Genomic DNA, 20,548 nt, shown 5'->3' on the forward strand with positions numbered 1-20,548 from the left:
TTGCTGTGCACCTGGGGGCTTTGGGTGCACATGGATTTCAGTATGCGCACGAATTTAGGGTTATGGTCTCAAACTGAAATTTGGAATACACTGGAATTTAGAAGGATGAGAGGGGATCTGATTGAAGCATATAAGATTATTAAGGGATTGGACACGCTGGAGGCAGGAAGCATGTACCTGCTGATGGGTGAGTCCAAAACTAGAGGCCACAGTTTAAGAATAAGGGGTAGGCTACTTAGAACAGAGATGCGGAAAAAATCTTTCACCAAACAACGGTGGATATGTGGAATGCTCTTCCCCAGAAGACAGTGGAGGCCAAGTGTCTGGATGCTCTCGAGAGAGTTAGATAGAGCTCTTATAGATAGCGTGGTCAAGGGATATCGGGAGATGGCAGGAACGGGGTACTGATTGTGTATGATCAGTGATGATCACAGTGAACGGTGGTGCTGGCTAGAAGGGCCGAATGAACTTCTTCTGCACCTAAGGTCTATTGTCTATTGTAAATATTCGGGTACGCACTGACTTGGGGATTGCGCAGATTTTGAGGCTCTTTTGGATTATGGGGGTGCAGACGGATTTCGGGTCAAACGCAGAGTCGAGTCTGACGGCCGATCTACATTTGCTATCGGAATTCGGAATTTGGGAAACAATTTTAACGTCTGTACTGTTTGAAGTGATTTCTGATTTGGAGTCATCTGTTATGTATGTGGGGTGTCAGCGTGTTTGGGTACGCATTAATTTGCTGAAGTACACAGATTAGAGGGTGCACGCTCAATTGGCGATTGTGTGCAGATTTGAGGTTGCGTTTTTAAATTGGCCGTGCACACAGATCTGGGGATACATACACGTTTGGGTGTGTTGGCGGAACAAGGTTTGCACACGAATTTGTTGATTGCGGATTATTAATGTCGAGTCTACCAATTTCTCAACTGTTTTCGAATGTATCTTGCTCGGGAAAATCTCATGGGGGTGTGGGGGCGTCAGCGGGTGTAGGGTGCGCGTTGCATTGGGGATTGCACAGAAATTAGGCGTGTCAGCGAAAATGGGTTGCACAGAGTCTCGGGGTGCACATGGATGCAAACGGGATTTTGGGTTTTTTCTTGAATCTATGGGTGCGCACGTTTTTGGGGATAGCCTATATAGGGGAATGTCGGCGAAGATGGAGTCGCCACGTTTCTGAGGGTGCATCTGGAAGTTGATGAGGATTTGGGTTGACCTGTATGTGTCGCCGGATTTGGTGATGTGCTCACGAACTTTGCGATGTGTGTGGCTTTTACTGTCAAGGTAGCTATTTTGTGCTTGAAAGGATTCTTCGTCCGGGTAATCGATAGTGCGGGTTCGGGTATACATACATTTTGGGGTGCGCTCTTACTTGGGGATGTGTGTAGATTTAGGGGTTCACACGGATTTTCGAGATACGTGCGTGCTGTTCAGTATGAGGGTGCACAGGAATTTGAGTTGACAAGCAAATCTGGATGAGTCTGCCGATCTGCAAATAGATTTTGGGGCACGTGAGGATTTTTAATGTCGAGACAACCCTTTTCTAAATAACTTGAAATGGTTCATGCTCTGCATCTGGGGGTATCAGTAGGTTTGTAGTGCACTTTGGTTTGTGTGTGCAAACTTATGATGTGCGCATATTTCTGGGTACACGTGTTTGGGCGTGCACACGGATTTAGGCATGCGCGCAGTTTTAGGGGTGAGCTCTGGAATATGGGAGCGTACATGGATTAGTAGTTGAGCACAGATTCGTGTATATCGGCTTAATTAGGGTTGGACACGAATTTGGGCGTGCAAGCGGATTCAAGATGACTGTGTATTACCGACTTATTTGCGGTATCTGCTGTTAAGAGTGATGAACAGACCTAATGGACAATGGGGTACAGAGTTACCCATCCCCCTCCCTGAGAAACATGAACTATTAATGTTGCTATGCTGCTTATGAGAGGGAGAGGTGGGACACAGGCAAAACATCAAAAGAGAGAGAGAGACTGTTGATTTATTGTATTGTGACTCTTCCTGGATTATTTATCATTACGCTGCAAGAACATTATTTTGCTCGTTAAAATTCCTCGGGGGACTGCAGGTGTGGCCTGATTTGATGGACACAGTCATTCAGAATTGATTGATAGCTGAGACCCCGTTAGTAGGGATAAAATGCAGGTCTGGAGAGACACCCTTCAGACACACCAGTGGACATTGACTGAGGGTTGTGAACACATAAGGAAGGTAGGGGTTTCGGAGACCGAATCAGGATATTGGTCAATAAAGCTCTCAGTGTAACAGCAGGGCCGGTGGGGACTTGTGTGTGTGTCTACTCATGCCAGAGTGACGAGTCCACCACAGAATAACAGTCTAGCTGAAGGACGGAAGGGACCACCACAACGGTACGACGGATTAAGAAAGTAATAGAAGTTTTGCCTGCTGCAGCTGTTCCATCTTTCTCTCTCTCTCGCTCTCTCTCTCTCTCTCTCTCTCTCTCTCTCTCTCTCTCTCTCTCTCTCTCTCTCTCTCTCTCTCTCTCTCTCTCCAACGATTACAACACAACAACCATAACTACCTCAGCGCTCGTGAACTGAACTGAACTTTATACTTTTCTATGACAATTTATTTACCCCTAGACATCGATAGAACTTGTTTGTTATTGCTTATTATTATTCCTACATTTTTAGGTTTATTACTGCTAACGTGTTATATGTATATTTGCATTATTGGTATTGTTTTGCTTATTATACTAATAAACACTTTTGAATATAGTACCACCAGACTCCAACGGATACTTTTCTCTCTGCTGGTCTGACGCCCAGTTACGGGGTATGTGACACTTCAGGTTTGGAAGTATAACGAAGCTCGAGGCTGTTTCATTAAAGAAACTATTTTGTGAGAACTCCGAAATGATTCTTGCTCAGGAATAACCTAAAGTGAATGACGACGGGTTTGGGGCGGGGAATTTGCGGCTGCATGTCGATTTAGGGGAGCACACGCTTTCAGGTGTCTGTGGATTTGGGTGTGCACGGTGATGTGGGGGTTTCTTGCAGATTTGGAGGTGCACACAATCTTAGGGTGGGGTTAAAGTTCCAATTGGTGCACACGGAAGTAGGGATGCGCATAGACTTGAGAAAGTGTCGGCCAATTTGGGCTGCACCGTAATTTCGTGCTACACAAAGATGTAGGGATATGTATCCCAAATATGGGCTGCACGCAGGTTTGGGAATGTGCATAGATTCCAGGGTGTTTTGTCGAATATTCTGATGCCCTTGGATTGGGCGTGCGTGCAGATTAGTGTACATCAGCGGTGCTGTCTGTTATGGCAGGCTAAAGGTTGGATGAATCTGCACAGTATCGAAAGAAACTGAAGAGGATTGTCAATTTAGTTGGTTCTATCTTGTGTACCACCCTACAAAGTAACTAGGACATCTTCAAGGATCCGTGGATCAGAATGTCAGCGTCCATTATTAAAGACCTGCCGCGGCCAGCGCATGCCATTTTCTCACTGCTACTTTCCGGTAAGAGGTACAGAAGCCTGAAGAGACATACTCAGCGATTCAGGGACAGCTTCTTCCCCTCCGACATCAGACTCCAAAATGGACATTGCATCCTTCGACTATTATTTCTGTTTTATACACGATTTTCCAATCTATTCAATATAGGTATACTGTAATTGATTTACTTATGTATTTATTGTTATTGTTGTTTTGTTTTTCTTTATATATTGCATTTAAATGTTGCTGGTAAGTTAACAAATTTCACGACACATGCTGTTGATAATAAACTTGATTCTGATTCAGTGGGAATGTTTCTTTGCAATCCACAGCTCCTCCATTTTTCCTATCATCTTCGCTCTTGCTAACCGGTGTGTCCACATTTTACTACAAGTCTTTTAGATACACTCAGTTTGGCCACATTATCAGGCATTTCACGTCACCGATGAAAGGACTACAGAGTATATTATAAATTCATGGCATTCTTCTGCTCGGGCGCATCCTCTTTAAATTTAGATGTGTACTCTATTCAGAGATGCTCTCCATCCCAACACTGCTACAACATATAGTTATTTTAGTTAGTATTTCCTTGCTGTGCGCTTCAAGCAGTCTGGCCAGTCTCTTCTGATCTCTCTCATTAATAAGACATCTTCGCCTACAGAACTGCCATTCACTAGGGTTTTGTTCGTAAGTATTTCCAACCTAGAAACTGTTGTGAATAAAACTCCCAAGAGATCAGCTGTTCCTGAGATATTCAAATCACTTAAAGTCAACGTCACATAAATTACTTTTTTTTCCACATGCACAACGAAACAACCTCACCACATCTCCAGCCGTTATGCATTCAGTTCTGTCTACGGGATTGGCTGGGTTGATATTTGCACTATGTGCGCCTGGGCAGGCTCTGGAGATTTAGTGGCCTTTATTTTAAGATATCAAGCACCATATCATGTACCTTGATATATTTCTCTGCTGTTATAATCTAAGAAAAAATATTCACACTGAAGACCGTGCCCACCCGCGGTGGCCCCATGCATAAACGATCACAGATGTTTGAGGGATTTTTCCCCCTCAGCTAATTATTCCAGAACACACTTATGATTTACCTTTAATCGACAAAGGTAAAGATTACATCATCAATTATGCAAATCATATTTCCATCTTGAGAAAGCAGCAGCATCTGCGTTCAGTGTTTCCCTTTATCCCAGCTGCCTGTAACTGACCTTGGGATCCGCAATGTTTTTTTTTTCTGGCTTCGACCTCAATAAATCGTGCCATCTGATGTTTCCCGCGGAATCCACAGCAGCCTATCCCAATCACGTAGTTAAAACTAACGGTGCGTCCCCCTTTCCAATCTCTCGAGATTAAATTTTGATTTGGTACTCATTGCAATTTATAAATTTCGTCCTGGAGGCTTATTCCACACCAGCTAGGAATTGGAGTTTTGTCAAGTGCAGTAGTTTACAGATCTCTATGTCTCGGTACTAACATATAGTAGTAATATTCAGTCGTTGTGTCATCAGATGTTGTCGACTCTGCAATGGGTAAGGTGCACTCAGTAGGAATATTCCAATGCTAATCTCATACTTCCCTAAATTCAGCTCTTATCCTTCCAGCTTCAGTCCGAGGAGATCTAGCGATTCCATTTGTTTCTCTCTCACGTTGTCTCTGATGTGTCCGGGGCTATTAAAATAAATGTTTTGCATAACTGTCTCCTTCTGCTTCTGAATATGAGGTGAACTATCCTTAGCTTCCAGATGGAGCTTGCTCAAACCACTGAAGCTGCTCTGGAATGTTCCTTCCTTCTCATTATCCTCAAATGCTTTAAAAATATGAGAACTTCATCGTCTCCACCCAGAAAATCATATGTTTTATGGACCACTGTTACGAGAGGTGATTAACATTCTCTGAAGCCTTTCAGTTTGATTAATATGACATCAACCTAAAATATTATAAGCAATCTGAATCGTATAGGCTGACGGACTGGCCCTGTCAACAACATCATCTGGTCCTACAAATCTCGGAGGTATAAACAGACATGGCTGATGTACTGAGATGAGAACATTTCTTGCACTATTTTCCACCTCTTAGGTTCTGTTCGCACGATAAACACACTTTGTTTTGCAGTTTCCTCGGTCTGATGCTATGGGCGGCGAAACAAATTAGCTTTGTTAACAGTGCGAGTGAATTCCTGTACCCTTCGTCTTTTACAATAGCATCATTCTCAGACTCAGATAAATGCAGCCAATCAGCACACACATTTCTCCCCTGGTAATCAATTTAAAAATTACAAATCCTATTGAAGAAGTTTTGTTGGTCCGGTTTAGCAGAATGACATAAGGTGGGACAGTAACCCATGTGATTCACTGCTGTTCAGCCATTTGAACTAGCATTTTCTTCAATGTTCCGTTTGTGTGTTCAACCATTCCACTGCATTGGGGTTCACAAGGAATGCGGAACCGTGTTTCATAACTTACAAAACCTTTGCAATGAGGTGCAGACGTTGATCTGAAAATAGACCCGTTTAGCTATTTTAAAGTGTAAAACATTTCTCTTGCAGATTCCTGGCTGTAAGGGTATCGGTGTCATTAGCAGTTCCAGAAGCCCCTAACATCTCGGCGAAAGTATGCTCTACCACTAGGATAGTGAGGATAGTGAGTTCAGCTGAGAAGATCATTGCGGTCTCTCTTCCCGCCATTACGGACATTTCCACTACACGCTGCATCCGCAAAGGAAACAGCATCATGAAAGACCCCACGCACCCCTCAGATACAAACTCTTCTCCCTCCGAAGCAATCGGGCTCTCACGATCAGTCTATGTAACAGTTTCTTCCCCCAAGCTATGAGACTCCTCAAAAGCCAGAGCCTGGTCTGACACCTTACTGCTCTATTGTCTTGTTTATTATTTATTGTAATGCTTGCTCTGTTTTGTGCACTTTATGAAGTCCTGGTTAGGTCTGTAGTCTAGTTTAGTATTTTCTTTTTCTGTGTTGTTTTTTTTTACGTAGTTCTGTCTGGTTTTTGTACTGTGTCATGTAACGCCATGGACGTTATCTCGTTTTTACTATGTACTGTACCAGCAGTTATGGTCGAAATGACAATAAAATGTGACTTGACTTGACTTGACCTGATATTCCAGTACACTAGGGGATGGAAGCAAACGTTTATCCGCAGACGATCTGCAGTTAAAACATTTCACTTCTACAGGGCGCCTATGTTTTCAAACTGAGTTTTGCATCCGATTTATCTGTATTGAACTTGGCACAGAGCAAACAATTCCGATAGTAATATTTCATCTGCTCGTCTGATTAGAAGAGACGTTTTACCCAACCTGCATACGTGTTTCTAGATACTCATGAATTTTATCTCTTAGAACACCGTCCAATTGCTTGTCCATTACTTAGGTAAGACGCACAGGCCTGTAATTAACAAGACAGTCCATATTACATCTCTTGAGCAAAGCAACAACATTTCCCATGCTCCAGTCACCTCGAACTACTCCTGTGACCAGCGAGGACGCAAATGTCATGTACAAAAGCGTAGTGATATCATCGCTCGTTTTATGTAATTAACAACAGACATTTATTTTTAATGTTTTACGTTTCCAGCATATCTGCCTTTTATGCTGTATCCACATTCATCAAGGTCGCACTCACTGGTGAATAAGGAGCTTCACTGCCTCCTTGCACCAGTCTCATTCTTCCTCTTTCATCGCTGATCTGTCCCAACCTCTCTCTGGTAATCCTTCTGTTCTTCACGTACTTTAATGCGGCTCTCCAGGGCCTTCTCATGTCTCCTTCTAAATCTTCTAAGTCTATTGTTAAATCCCTCCTGGCTACATTGTGAATTTCCATAGTTCTGCCTTAACTTTTCTTCCTAAATCCTTAAGTATTTGTCTTTCTTCCTATTGCCGAGGTGTTCCATATCCTTTGTCCACCTGGTTACTTGATGCGACCATGCGTTCCCAGCCTCAATGAGACAATCCTGTACTGACTCCAAATCAAATGTTCTATTACCAATCTCCAGATTTTGTTGCGCATTTCAAGGAGCACACCATATACCAGATTCGGCTCCCGGGTTCCTACCTAATAGCGCCAATTAAGTACATACCATAGTGTTGCTCCGTTCCCAGTGCAAGGTTACAGTAAATGTAGGGAAATTGTGCTCTATCGTTCTGAAACGCTTTGCCGTGGCGAGATCTGTCACCTGATCTGTTTCATTTTCTAGTACAAGATCCAGCATGGACTGTTCCCCAGTCCGAATGCCCGCAAATTGTACGAGGACTCCTTCCTGCACACAACAGAGAAATTACGTCATGTCTAAACCTTTTAACCTGAGGAAATGCCAATGAATATCCGGGGAGATTAAGCTATCCGTGACAACAACCATGTTAATATGGCACTTGGCCAAAGGTCTATCTCCCAAAGAGTCCGAGCTGTCAGTTTTCTTTTTGCTGTTGGTTTCGGGCAGGTCTGGTCTACACAGAATACGCGCATGCTTGTGATTGCTCCATTTCTTTTTCTGAGCTCCACTCAAAGTCTATCAATAGGCAGTTTTTCCACTGTGACTTCGCTTTCTGCACCTGTGATACTATCATACTCTCCCTGTGTTTCAAGGACACTTCCTTTACCATCTTTTACCCCACCCTGTACATCTTGAAACATCTGATCCCGGGTATGACCAGAGACCATTCCTGTTCTTCTGATTGTCATGTCTCTGCAATAGTTGGGAGTGATTCAACCAATGTAACAATCACGCCAGCGCATTGAACATTTGGCCAGTCTCCTTCCTCAATCTTCCTTTGTTTTTGCGATTTCAGGATGACCAGGCAAATGATTGTTTGAATTTATGACAAGTCTTCTCAATTTTAAAACTGTTTCATTAGAAAACCTTCCTGATTTGCAATTGGACGTGGGCATTATCTACACAGACGGCCATTTAATGTGAACACATAAGCGATTCCATTCTTCAGCTCTTTTCTGAATTTCCTCTGTGTCAGTGTATAGATACAAGTATTGGTGCACATACTGAGCATTTGCAATATATACCCAAATTGTTGTAGTATGTACACCGGGGAACTCAAATATCTATCCAGATAAAAATAGTTTTGCGGTTGCCATTTCAGGGAATGAGCTACAGAGGGCATCCAGAGTAATATGAAATTAGCTGATATAGCAAACAAGAAAATCATCGATTTTCTGCGGTTTTCCACTTCAGGATCCTTTTTGTTTTCACTGCTGTTCCGAAGTCCTCTGCGGACACTATTTGCCTCAATGATACGTCTTACTGTTAACCCATTGAGCAGAAGAATGAAGCCGATTGGTAGCAACGGTATTAAAATGCTATCCAGCAACTCGAATCCTTTCCACTCGGGTGAAGTAGCGTATTCATGTGTGAGGGAGCAACGCCACGGTATGTTGTCAATAATGACGTAAGGTTCAACGGCAAAGTAAAACGGGACACATCTCCCGCAACTCACTGTAAGCACGGTCACCATAACGAAGGTTGATGTTCTCTCAGTGCAGTATCGTTCCCTTAACTTTCGATAACATATTGCGATGAAACGATCGAAGGTAAAACTGACTGTGAACCAAACAGAACAGTCGATCGTTATAACCCCAAGTACAAGTGTCAGAGCGCAAACAGGAGTAATGAGCAGCGATCTGGAGTAAATGTAGATATTGTTAGTCTGATCAAGTAAAGCAACAACGATAACCACCATCAGATCCGCTGTTGCCATTCCAACCAGGTAACGGGTGATGCATTTGGAGAGTCCGCATTTTCCCCGAGATAGGATCACAATCGCCGTTAAATTAACTGCAAGAAATTTGGAAAAAGCAGAAATATTGTTAGTTGCTGATATCTGAATGCCCACCATTCTTCCCATGCTATGCAGGACGTTTTTTTTTTCTTTTGGAATTGAGAAGCAGAAACTCAGTGTGCGAACTCCATCAATGAACTCCAGCTGGGGACAAAAAAGGACTGGAGTGGCAGTGGGCTAGCGACCTTGAGACAGTTTCGAACGAGACATCCGATTTCCACGACTCATGTCCCGTCAGGAGTCTACCGTTTCCTAATCAACATCATTTCCATTATTAAAAGTGAAACGGCTGAAGAGAGTAATTCTAGTGAAATCAAGTAGTTTGAAAGCTTAAGTTATCATTTACTGATTTATGAATGAACAGACCTGCGTGTCGGAAACAGAACAATTTGAGAAAGCTGCCATGTTGTTCTGTATGGTCGAAGTGTCTGTATTGACAGAGGCTCGGACTGAGAAAACCATAGATCAGCAGCGCTTCAGAAAGCAGAACAATCTGAAATTGTGTAACTATTACAGTACCAAACGTAATTGACAAAGGAAAAGAATTGCATCGAGAAAGCATGGATAATGAAAATAAAACTGTCAGATGTTTGAACCCTCCATTCTGGAAACACCTATCAGACGACGGTAGCGTCTGTGCTGAGTAAAACTCCGAACAGTACCGCGGAACAAAAGCATGACGACGCTACCATACATATAGTTACCAGACCTATTATCTTACCAGGGATACCGATCGCTACAAGTGCAGGATAGAAAATGCTCGCGATGTGGTAAATTGCTGGATATCCCATAATCCGTCAGAGGCAGCGTTCAGTTGTACGGGATGTTCCAACTACTCATATTAAACGGTGATCAGTTTTGCAGGGTTATGTATAATTCAGAGTAATTCCACTGAGACAGTTAGTGTTGTTATCATGTCAGTCACAAACAATTACATTAAATTATTTTTCTCACTCTGTCACTGTGCCATGAGGCGTGTTACACTTTAAAACAATAGATAACATGCACATTGCCAATTTAATTTCCAGGACATCAGGATTCAGCTGCTGAAATGGGACATTTTTCTGCTCAGTGTTATTTCTAACATCGGCTATCATCTTGAACTATCAGCACAGACAATCAACTGCAGACAAATTTATTTTGTCACCTTCGTCGGAGCACATTCTCTTCTAAAATTGAGGGAGGGAAATCAGCTTGCCAGGTGAAATGGAGTACTTTATTGAAGGCCCAGATGCGATATTCTTTCTGTCGTTCGTTCTACTTATTTCAAGTGTTTTGAATGTTGAAAGTCCCAGTGACAGCTGATGTCATGTATCACAATAAAACACGCTGTACGTATGTTCTTCAAAGCATTTAAAAGAGATCGAGAACAATAATTCAGGGATATTTGATAATAAAGAGATACGAGCCCACACGATATTAGCTGCTGTTTGTGGACCGATTGCTGAACGTTCTTTTCCTGCACACATATGGGTGTTCGGTTTGAGACATTGAACCTCTCCTAGACTTGGCCACTTTACCACAACGGAATGGCGTGCGGTACAGTCTAATGAACTTTAAAGACATTAGCCAGAGCTGCCACCATTCTATCATCATTTCGCCATCCATATTCGGGTTGAACAGAAGTAGAAACTAGGATCAGTTATCTACCAGCAAGTTCCCCGGGAACACTATTCCCCGGGGTCTATTAAACCCCAATTAAACACCAGTTAAACACCAATAACTGCAATACATTATATTCATACTGAAATTGTGCCTGAAAATCCCAAATCCCTGTGAAACACTGATGAGTAACCACATTGTTTCCTTCAGGTGAAAATCGCATGCTGTCTTCCACTTTTCATTCAGACACTTCAACGCAAAGCAACTGGATCGAACGCTGGGGTAGTAAACGATGCCAGAAAGTGGATGGTTGTTTATTTCACTGCGACTAGTATGCCGTAGGGATTGGTGTGAAGTCCGTTGTTATTTGTTACCTATCAATCATTTAGATGTTATTGCAGAAAACTGAATCGAAAAAGTTGCCGATGACACTAAATTTGGGACCTTCATGTGAAGTCAGGAACAGGTCGCTTGATCTTCACTGGCTGGAGAATGGGTTGAGATATGGCAAACAGAATTGAACAAAGACAAATGTGAGGTGGCCTAATTTGTGAGGAAAAGACACAGCAGGTTAAGACGCACATATTGCATAGGTGGACTTTATTTAAAAAAGAGACCTGTGAATACAGATGAATAATTTCAGGAAAGCGGCTTCCCAGGCTGATCGGGCAGTAACGAGAGCTCTATTAGCATTGACCTTCACTATCAGTTCACTGAGTACAGGAGTTGGGACACTTTGTTGAAACTGTAAAGCACGTTTGCAAGGCCGTAGATCGCGGGCTGTTCTGGCCTCCTACCAACAGTTTAAAAAGGTTACTGAGCTTCAAAGGGAGCAGTGACAATTTACAAGAAAGATTTCGGGAACTGAGGACAAGAATTGCAGGGAAAGGCTGAATAGGTGACGAATTTATTCCCAGAAGAGCATGAAAATGAGTGGAGATCTTACAGAGGTACAGAAAATAATGGGAGTTATAGACAGGGTGAATGCCCGGAGATTTTCCCCATCCTCTGAGTGAATCAACAACTAGAGTTCATAGGTTTTGAGAGAAGGATGTCGAGCGATTGAAGAAGGACCTGTCTGCGTAAATAGAAGATGTAAATTCAATGGTGTCACTTCAGTGAAGGTTAAGTGGGTATGTGACTCAGAGACGGATGGACGGTGAAAATAAATGTGAGGAGCCGATATTTCATTGCGAGATGATCCAGATCGGCCGAAGAGCCTATTTCCCTTCAGTAATAATCTATAACTCCATGAATATCTCTGCCCATTTCGCCATTCATTGTCTGCTCATTTTCCACTTCATCGCCAATGTAAATTTATGCAGAATAAGCTCGCCTTTCAAACACTTCCCTCTGCTCTTGCACTCTGTGCTTATTAAGGAACTCGTACTAATGAGCAATTCCTGGCTTAATTGGGGAAAAAAAGTCTCACCACTCTGTATCCCTTGTGGAACTCGTACCAATGTGCAGTCCTCGATTGTCTCGAGAAAGTCTCATCCGGCTGTATCCATTGGCGAACTGGTATCGATCAGCGATGTGCCAAACTGATATCACCACTATAGGATGACTCGCCACTCTGTATGCACTGTGGAACTCGTACTGATGCGTGGCCCTTGGCTTCTTTGAGAATTTCTCAGCGTTGATAACACGCTTTCCCTCTCGCACATTGAATGCTATTTGAGAGCCTAAAGGCGCTAGTCTTACCTTTTCTTATGAATTGCTTTCATCCCTATCTCGTAAACAGCTGCTATTTGTTGCGACAGCAATTCATTTCCATTCCTACTCTTCCATTTTATAGTAAACGGCGCCATTATCCAAGACATTAGGTTAACTGATTAATATATCAACCCTCGCACTGAATTTGTTTATAACTTTGCGCAATATGTGTTGTTAGCAAGGCGTCATTTATTATGTGTCTCGAATTGCTCTTCAGATGGCAATGAAGAACTTAACTTCTACTGCAGCCTTTCGAGTAGCAAATGGAAAGACGTAGAGAAGAACGGTGACGGACGGAGATATATTTTTCGGCAAAGCAGATTTCTGACTCGCACGGGACCTCTAAGGTGCTGAGAATTGCCTGTAATCGTGGTCACTATTACAGACGCTGGAGGTACTGTCTGGTTCAGCATTGAACACGGTTCACACTGCAGAATGTAAAGTGATGAAGCCAGTTTCCTTTTCTGGATGACATCAACATTCCTAATGACTTGCTGAAGATGTAAGCGTGGACAGAAAGTAAGATATGTTGAGAGGCGAGTCACAGAGCAAGTCTCCGTAATGAATCTCTGCATCTGGTGGCAAGGCAGATTGAAAATTGGTTCGCCAATCTACCTAGGATTCATTGAGTTCCATTCTGATAGACCGGCCGCTGACCCAATTTGGATAGAAATACTAGGAATGATTAACACGTCCTTTCGTTCATGCTAAACGCATGAATTTGAGAGTGTGAGATCAAAGCGGTGGTGTTCCACAACGCGGTACCCTAATCTAAGTTGGGTATCACCAATATGGAAACTCCCGCAGTTTGTTTTAGGGCAGATTTAGGGGTTGGCACAACCCCTATACACAACAAATATGCACAAGAATTTGGGGATACGCGCAAATTTAGGGGCTTGGAGTCAATTAGGGGAGCGTAATTAGATGATGTGATGTTTGTATATTCCGTGGGCGGTTTGTTTACCGATCAACAGTTGCGATTGCATTTTGGGGTGCGTGCGAATTTTAAATGTCGAAACAGCCATTGTTTGAACTGCTGGACATGAGTTCTGCTTTGGAATAATTTATTATGTATGTGGTGTGTCAGCGTGTTTGGAGTGCGCACTGATTTGTTAATGTGCAGAGGATTTGAGGATTCATGGCGAGCAGTTTTGATTTATCAATGCAAAGACTCTGCTAAAGTAAATTCCGATAATCCGGAGCGCTGGGTAACTTTACAGACTATTGGTCTAATTCTATAACGATTCGCTAAAATAATTTCAATTCACATTTAAAGGTACTGCGCTGTGCTTTTGGAAATTACTGCAAGTTTGAAGGGAATGCGATAAGAGAACCGCCGGTGAGAATTAGGGAAGAAACGTAGACGTCACTCGAAATACAGTCTCAAACATATTTGGGTGTGTTGGCCGATCAAGATTTGCACACGAATGTGTTGAGCGCGGATTGTTAACGTCGAGACTGTAAATTTCTTAAATGGTTCGAATGAATCTTGCTTGGGAAAATCTCATGGGTATGTGGGGCTGTCAGCGGGGTTAGGGTGCGCGCTGCATTGAGGATTGCGCAGAAATTAGGCCTGTCAGCGAAAATGGGTTGCACAGGGTCTCGGGGTGTACATGGATGCACACGGATTTTTTGGGTTTGTTCTTGAATATGGGGGTGCACTGGTAATTGGGGATAACATATTTCGGGGTGTGTAGCCGAATATGGTGTCGACACGTTTCTGTGGGTGTAACTGGATTGTGGTGATCTGTGTGGGTCGGCGGATTTGGTGATGTGCTCACGATCTTTGGGATTACTGTCAAGGCAGCCATTTAGTGTTTGAAATGAATCTTCGTCTGGGTCATTGAATGTGCGGGTTAGGGTGCACATATATTTCGGGGTGCACTCTTACTTGGGAATGAGCGCAGATTTTGGGCTTTACACGGATTTTTCAGATACGTGCATACTGTTGAGTATGAAGGTGTACATGAATTTGAGATGATGAGCAAATCCGGATGCGTCTGCCGATCTGCAAACAGATTTTGGGGCACGTGAGGATCTTTAATATCGAGACAACGCTTTTCTGAATAGTTTGAAATGATTCCAGCTCTGAGATAATCCATTATGCATTTGGGGAGTGTCAGCTTATTTGGGGTGCGCGCTGATTTGCAGATTGTGCAGATGTCGAACAGTGTCGGCAAATTTGGATAGCACATTGATTTAGGGGATTGCGCGGGCGAACATGGGGATGTTTGCGGCATTTGGGGTACACACAGATTTGTGTTGTCTGCGGACTTGGAGTTGTGACGTACCAGACTCTTCGTTCATGTCCAGATAAATCGATTATGCATCTGGGGAGTGCCTGCGTGATTGGAGTGCACAGCGATTTGGGAATTGCGCAGAATTAAGACGGTGTCAGCAAATTTGGCTTGGCATGTGAACAGATTTAGTCATGTGACCGCCATTATAAAGGTACACACAGTCGTCGGGATGCTCGTTAAGGGTGTTTAGGCCAGTATTCAAATGTTTACGGATTTCGGGGTTCTCGGAGATCTGTGGCGTCTGCGGATTGAGACGTATCTGCAGGTTTCATTTGCAGATATTTTCAAAACGAATGTACTTTGAACTGTCGACGGTATTCCTGGTATTTTATGGTAAAGGGTAGACATTTTGTGAATCGCTTAAAATAATCCTTGCTCGGAGATACTCTGCTGTGCATCTGGGGGTGTCAGCGGATTTGAAGTGCACTTCGATTTGTGTGTGCGCTCTTTTGATGTGCGCATATTTCTGGGTGCAGATGTTTGGGGGGTACAAACGGATTTAAGCATGCGTGTAGTTCTAAGGATGTGCTCTGGAATATGGGGGCGTACACGGAACAGTAAATGTGCACAGATTTGGGTATCTCGGCATATTTAGGGTTGCACACGAATTTGGGTGTGCATGCGGATTCGGGGTGTCTGTGTATTTCGGACATATTTGCGGTATCAGCAAATTTGGAGGTATGATGAAGCTCGAGTCTGTTTCAATGAAGAAGCTATTTTGTGAGCACTCCGAAATGAATCGTGCTCAGGAATAACCTAATGTGAATGGTGAAGTGTCAGACGGTTTGGGGCGGCGAATTTGTGGTCGCATATCGATTTAGGGGAGCACATGCTTTCAGCTGTCTGTGGATTGGGGTGTGCACGCTGATGTCGGGGTTGCTTCCGGATTTGAAGGTGCGCACAGACTTGGGGAGTAAACATGAAATTGGTGCACACGGAAGTGGGAATAAGCATAGAGTTAAGAAAATGTCGGCCAATTTGGGCTGCGTTGTAATTTGGAGCTGCGCAAAGATTTAGGGATAGGTCTCCCAAATATGGGATGCACGCAGGTTTTGGAATGTGCAGATTTCAGGTTGTTGTGTCGAATACTTTGCTACTTTTAGGCTGGGGATACGTGCAGATTAGTGTCCGTCAGCTGTGCTGTCTGGTATGGCAGGGGCCGGTGTGGGTGAAATTTCACAGGATCGAGAGAAGCTGAAGAGGGTTGCCAACTTAGTTTGTTCCATCTTGGGTACTACCCTACAATCTACAAAGGACATCTTCAAGGATTGGTGGCTCAGAAATTCAGCGTCCGTTATTAAAGACCTGCCGCGCTCAAGGCATGCCATTTTCTGACTGTTACCGTCAGGTATCAGGTATAGAAGCTTGAAGAGACATAAATAGAGAGTATGGAACAGTTGCTTCCCCTCTGACATCCGACTCCGAAATAGACACGGCACACTTGGACACTAATTCACTTTTATATATATATATATATATATATAATTTCTGTTTTAGACACGATCTTTAATCTATTCAATATAGGTATACAGTAATTGATTTACTTCTGTATTTATTGTTGTTGGTTTTTTTCCCCCTCTATATTAGATTATGTATTGCATTGAACTGCTGCTGCTATGTTAACAAATTGCACGACACATGCCAGTGATAATAAAATTGATTCTGATTCTGGTTCAATGGAAATGTTCCTTTGCAATCCACAGCACCTCCATTTTTTCTATTTCTTTTTTTCAAACTTGCTAACCAGTGTGTCCACATTTTACGCCAAGTCATTTATATACACTCAGTGTGGCCACGTTATCAGGCAGCTCACGTCGCCGATGAATTGACTACTGAGTATAAGTTCATGGTATTCTTCTGCTCTAGAACATCCTGTAAGTTTAGATGTGTTATATATTCAGATATGCTCTCCTTCCCAACACTATTGCAACCTATTGATATTTAAATTAGTATTTCTTTGCTGACCACTTCAATCAGTCTGGCCATTCTCTTCTGATCCTCTCATTAATAAGACATTTTGCCTATAGAATTGCCACTCACTAGGTTTCTGTTCGTTAGGTTTTCGTACCTACAGACTGTTGTGAGTGAAATTCCCAGGAGATCAGCTGTTCCTGAGATCTTCAAACCACTTAAAGTCAACGTTTCTTAAATTAGTTTTTTTCCACACATGCACAACGAAACAACGTCACCACGTCTCCAGCCTTTATGCATTCCATTGTGTCTACGGCATTGGCTGGATTGATACGTGTACTGTGTGCGCCTGGTCAGGCTCTGGAGATTTAGTGGCCTTTATTTTAAATTATCAAGCACCATATCATCGTTGACTTACTCTAGATATGTACTCTATGTACCTTGATTTATTTCTCGGCGGTTAAAATACAGGAAAATATATTCGCACTGAAGACCGTGCCCACCCGCGGTGGCACCATGCATAAACGATCACATAGATGTTTGAGGGCCTATATCCCCTCAACTAGTTATTCCACAACACAGTTATGATTTACCTTTAATCGTCAAATTTAAAGATCGCACCATCCATTATGTAAATAATAGTTCCATCTTGAGAAGGCAGCAACATCTGCCTTCAGTGTTTCCCTTCATCCCAGTTGCCTGTAACTGTCCTTGGGATCTGCATGTTTTTTTTCCTGGTTTCGAACTCGATAACTCGTGCCATCCAATCTTCCATACTCCTGCCAGATCGTAAGGGAAGGAATTTGTTGAATGCAGTTTATTCTGAAAGGCACGAATTTTCCACGTACTTTGACAATTTAAAGCGGACTTCCAATTAGCGTTTATCGCGGAGTCCTTGAGTTTCTAAAATGATTCGTCTCGGGCTACCGATGGTTCTTTTGGAATTCCGATGAATAACATTTTTGATTCTGTTTCAACATAGCAATCCATCGCTCTTCCGCAATTCTGTTTGCTGTTGTTTTTCTGTCAGTGCGCAGGTGACAAACAGATTGGTTATCTAACATCTAGGCGCCATTAATTTAATGTTGCTGACACCCTCCAGCTCTGATTCTCCGATTCTCGATTAGCCGTGGTTAAATTCGGTTTTCCTGCTTCCCAAGTCTTGTAAAATATGGAGTATTTCCAATACTGCAATGCATTCCCTTTTTACTTAGCTAAGTGGCAAACTCCTTCCAGATCTTCACAATCTCGAGTTACAATCATTCCCATATTTTACCTTTAAAAAATCAGCGTAAGTCTACCTCTGCCATATTTAGAGTATTTTTCGCGGAATCCACAGCAGCGTATCTCAATCACTACAGTAAAACTGGCCGTGCGTCGCGCTTTCCAGTCTCTCGACATTAAATTTTGATTTGGTACTTTTCACGGTTTATAAAATTTAGCTCAGCTCCTGGAGACTTATTCCACGCCACCTAGGAATCGGGGTTTAGTCAACTGTAGACTTCTAGTACCAGTCCTACTCACATTGAATTCTTCTAAAACACATTACATAACAAAGAACAAGGAACAGTTGGCATTGCAATCGTTGTGTCATCAGTTGTTGTCGACTCTACAATGGGTAAGGTGCACTCAGTTGGAATATTCCAAAGCTTTTCTGATACTTCGCTAAATTCAGCTGTTACCCGTCCCGCTTTCGTCCGAAGAGATCTCATGATTCCATTTGTTTTTCTCTCTCCTGTTGTCTCTGACTTGGCTGGGGCAATTACAATAACTGCTTTTCATAACTGTTTCCTTCTGATTCTGAATGTGATATCCTCAGCTTCCAGTTGAAACCTGGAGGTGATTGCTCAAACCTCTGAAAGTGCTGTAGTTCCTCATTCTCACCATCCTCAATTGCTAAAAAATATGAGAACTTCATCATCTCCATCCAGAACATCAGATGCTTTTGGACCACAGTTACGAGAGGACGCTAAAATACTCCGAGGCGTTTCAGTTTGGTCACTATGACACCAACCGAACATATTATGAGCAATCTTGATTTGACAGGCTGACAGACTAGCTCTGTCAACGACACCATATGGTCCTACAGATCTCCAAGATATCAATAGACATGGCTGATGAACTGAGATCAGAACCTTATTTTTTTACCATGTTCCACTCTTAAGTCCTGTTCGCACGATAAACACATTTTGTTCTGAACTTTACACGGTCTGATGCTATGGGCGGAGATACAGTTTGAATGACGCTTCCTCGTTTACAATAGCTTCATTCTCAGTCTCTGATAAATCCGGCCAATCAGGAAATCTAACGCTCCCATTTCACTCCCGGTGATCAACCTAGAAATGATCAATCCAGTAGGTTTTGTTGGTCCGCTGTATCAGAAGGACATAAGGTGAGACAGTAACGACTGTGATCCAGTGCTGTTCAGCCATTTTAACTAGCATTTTTTCAATGTTCCATTCATGTGTTCAACCATTTCCCTGCATTGCTTCACAAGGAATGAGGAACCAGTATTTCCTACTTTACAAAACCTTTGCAGTGAGGTGCAGACGCTGATCTGAAAATAGACCCATCTTTATCTTGACCAAGCCCATTAGTATAAATTATCTTGGTTTCTGTGACATCACTCTTGACTCCATTTGCCACATCAACCCAACCCCCCCCCCCCCACCCCACACCTTGTTCTTGGTTTGGCCAACTCATTGAGCTTCCTTTTCCCAACCAATGTTGTTATTTTTTTTCTGTGAGCGTTCACATTAAAAGAAAATTCCAAATGTGTTTTATTTTGCCTCCTCAAACATATACCGCATGCGGGGTGTTGGTGGTAGAGGTTTACCCTCGGCTGAAATGTAAGATCTGGCTTCCCATAATGGAAATTATTCAGCCAGACTATCGCAGACACACACACTGTATGTGTGTAATACCGTCCCTGAAAGATATTCGTCTGGGTTGCTAACAATAAAAGCCATTAAAACAAGTTCTGGCACTTGTGTACACATTAATTTAGGCAGATGTCTTGTAATACTTTCTATCTGTACTCTTACCCCCTCCGCATGTATATGATAGATCCTGCAAACCACTCTTCGTCCCGAACTAATCGCCATCCGTCAGTAAATATCCATAAATATGGACATTGCATTCGCATGGCCCTATTGGCCTCTCTTGATTTTAATTTAATATGAGAATGAATGGTCCTTTCCTTTGTTGTACTACTGTCACCGGGTACACATGAGTTTCATCCCGATAAGTTCAATTCTCAACGAGCGTGAGAGCACTGCTAACTCTTTCAACTACGGCGTTACAGCCCTGTAATAACAATTTCGAACTGACTAGTGGAATTTGACTGACAGTTGCATCTTTCTTACTGTCATCCAGATGAATTGGAGTATGCTCAGGTCATTGAGCATCAAATGATCATTGAATTAAAAGCCAGAATATAAATAAAATATTTAACTGTTCAAATAATCGATAATGACCTTGAGATGTTAGGTATCTCGTTTCGTCGGGATAAACATTCGATCTGCAAATGTCACTGGCGTCAGTCGGTCATCTTTGGAGTTACAAAGCTGATACTGTTTTACTGGCGGCAGCGATCTCGAAAGAGAATAGCTCGGAGAGGCCTGGGTCTCAATCGAAGGTGCTGTTGCAAGATCTGTTTTAATATCTGATTCTGCCTTGTTCTGGCTTGTCTTCCCATGGGACGCCTACCCTCACGA

This window comes from Hemitrygon akajei, unplaced genomic scaffold (assembly GCF_048418815.1).
Source record: "Hemitrygon akajei unplaced genomic scaffold, sHemAka1.3 Scf000130, whole genome shotgun sequence".
Lineage (NCBI taxonomy): Eukaryota > Metazoa > Chordata > Chondrichthyes > Myliobatiformes > Dasyatidae > Hemitrygon > Hemitrygon akajei.